The 2,500-nt window shown below is 49.8% G+C and overlaps 1 protein-coding gene across 11 annotated transcripts in view; it reads right to left on the bottom strand.

Moving 5' to 3' along the window:
• EBF3 (EBF transcription factor 3) overlaps positions 1 to 2,500 on the bottom strand; it is a 118,556-nt gene that overhangs the window by 13,366 nt on the left and 102,690 nt on the right. The window lies entirely within an intron of this gene.

The raw sequence follows: 2,500 nt of genomic DNA, 5'->3' as shown, positions 1-2,500 counted from the left end.
TTACTCTTGCAAAGCTTTAATAATCTGTGAATGGCTGACTACAAACTGATGTACAGCGCTATCATTCCACCAGCCCCACGAAATTGCCGGCCACAAATAGTAATTAATCTTTTTATCCCTCAAATTGTAATTTTGACTATGAACTGTGCGCGGCCATAAATCAGCGGCTCACGCGCTGTGTAAGGTGCATGAATCACGGCCGGGACCCCGTCCGACTGCACACTCTGTGTTTAACAAGCTTTATAAGGAGCCATTGGGCTTTATTATGACTCTGCCTGACTCCAACAAAAACTGAGCCCGGAGGCCCGGGGACGTGAGTTAAGATGAAAATACTTATTAGAGTACATTACTTCTTGATGTAGATATCGTTTTCCGTGGAGTAACGCCACGGTGCATGGCGCGACATAAATCAGGGGGTTTTCTGAGACTAATAGGACCTGCCGCCATCTATTCATTACACGGCCCACAATTTGGCCCATCACTCATTAGTCAGCATGTAATTTGATGATTAACACCACCCAACTCAGCAGGTCTGCGAGAGTGCGGGGAACACAAAGGCGCCGGCTTCGAGGAACGAGGTTAGAGGCTGCCTTTGAAAGTGCTCTCCGAAATAATTGGTCACCGCTTTTCCTCGAGTGCTGGTGTCAACACCGTGGCGGGTCTCGGACGCGGCGGGGCCGGAAGACGCGCACGCACACTCAATAACACGCCCGTAAGTTGAGGGCCACAATATGATCTGACATTCCATCATACATCCCGGAGACAAAGGTCCGCACAGGAATGTGAAGTAAGACATTTTCTTGTTAATAAAGCATTGATCCGACGTATTGATTTTACATGACATGGCTTTTGCTGCGATTTTGCCCTCTTTTTTCTTTGCAAATAGTAAAGCTCTTCAAAATGCCTCGGTGTATGTGACATGGCAAAATTTCTAACTCTGTGATGTAAATTCTCTATGTGTAAAACCACTTCATAATCAAACCATTAATCATCAGAAGCTGTCAGCGTTGACTTGGGGGACAATTTGTCATGTCTCTGCCGGGGCCAGGACAAGGGGGTCAGGCAAGAGTGCAGTGCGGGCAGCCAGGCCGATGGGCCTCACCCAGCGACTTGGCCCAAAAAGGATTAGATAAAGTATTACATTTCTTGATGAGGGAACAAAAAGGGTGGCCCACTGTGCATTTCTAACGTGTCAGGGTTTCTCCTCTCTCCCAGCTAATCACCATGACTGTTTGACTTAATGAATCGGCCTGATGAAAGGTGATCAGAAAAGATAGATGGGCGGCCACTATTGATTTCATGCAAATGGCCCTGACAGGTGATGGACGCTTTAATGCAAGCTTTCAGAAGCTTTATGACTTGTAATAACCATACACTCTCATTCTGGGAGAGACATTTTCCTATGTTTCAGTTGAATTGATAATTCTCCTTCTAGGACTGGAAATACTTTAAAGCAGTATAAATAGGACGCCACCTTTCACCTCCCACCTCGGCCCAGAGCAGCGTTCACATTCCGAGCGCACCGCCAAGAACGAGCCCGGCACGCCACCGGCTGCACCCGGAAGAGGCCGCGCTGTCGCACCCCTGCAGGTCCCCCCCGCTGCCCCGCCAGGCCGGGTGCCACAAAGGGCCGGGGCGGGCATCAATGCAGCCTGAACCCCCCCCCAGGGGGGCTCGGCTCCTGGACGCCCGATGAATGTAACATTGGGAGAATTAGCAAAAATGGTCCTTGTCTTCCGACTCCAGGAGGAGTGGCAGGCGCTCGCGGTTCTGGAAGGGTTCTGATCACCGAGGCTGGGGTTACGCGCGGCTGCCCTCCGCGGAGCCGGCTGGCAGCCTTCCGAGGGCAGAACCGCACAAAACGTGGCACGCTGCACCTGGCGGGACCAGGAGCCGCGCAGCGTCGCTGGCAAATTCTGCAAGCGGAGGAGAAAGCCCAGGACCCCGCGCGCACATCTAATAAATCCTCGGCGTGCCGAGTTTACAAGGCGAGGGCCCAGCCGAGCCAGGGCAAGGCTTTAGCACGTCCAGTCACAGAGCACCGAGCCAGGCCAATCAATACCACTTTCCTGTTTTAGAACTGGGTAATTATGAGGGGGAGAGATTGCCTGACCTTTCACCTGCACTGCATTACTTTGCTGATATTAAGATAAATTGCCTGATTTTGGGTAAACATATGCTGCAATTCAAACTGTCAGCACTGGTTTGCTCAGGAATAATTTGTATTGATCTCCCAGCTTCTTCCCAATTTTGCTTACTGACCTCGTGGATAATTAGAGAAGGAGCCTTGGGTGAGCTCAAGTCGGGGATGAAGAAGAAATATGAAGAAGAATAAAGCAAATTTGTTTTATGTTAATATTTGTAGGTCCTCCCGCCGCCCTCACATCTGTCAGCATCAGGAGAGCCGTAAATTAATGTACTTGGTTCCTGAGCAATTTATTCCAAGGAATTATTTAGCAGCTTGCTTAGTCTCTGAACATGTGTCACTGGGTTAAATTAA

This window comes from Ursus arctos, unplaced genomic scaffold (genome assembly GCF_023065955.2).
Source record: "Ursus arctos isolate Adak ecotype North America unplaced genomic scaffold, UrsArc2.0 scaffold_7, whole genome shotgun sequence".
NCBI classification, from domain to species: Eukaryota; Metazoa; Chordata; class Mammalia; order Carnivora; family Ursidae; genus Ursus; species Ursus arctos.
Note: the sequence above shows the minus strand (reverse complement) of the source record. Positions and strands in the feature narration are given on the sequence as shown.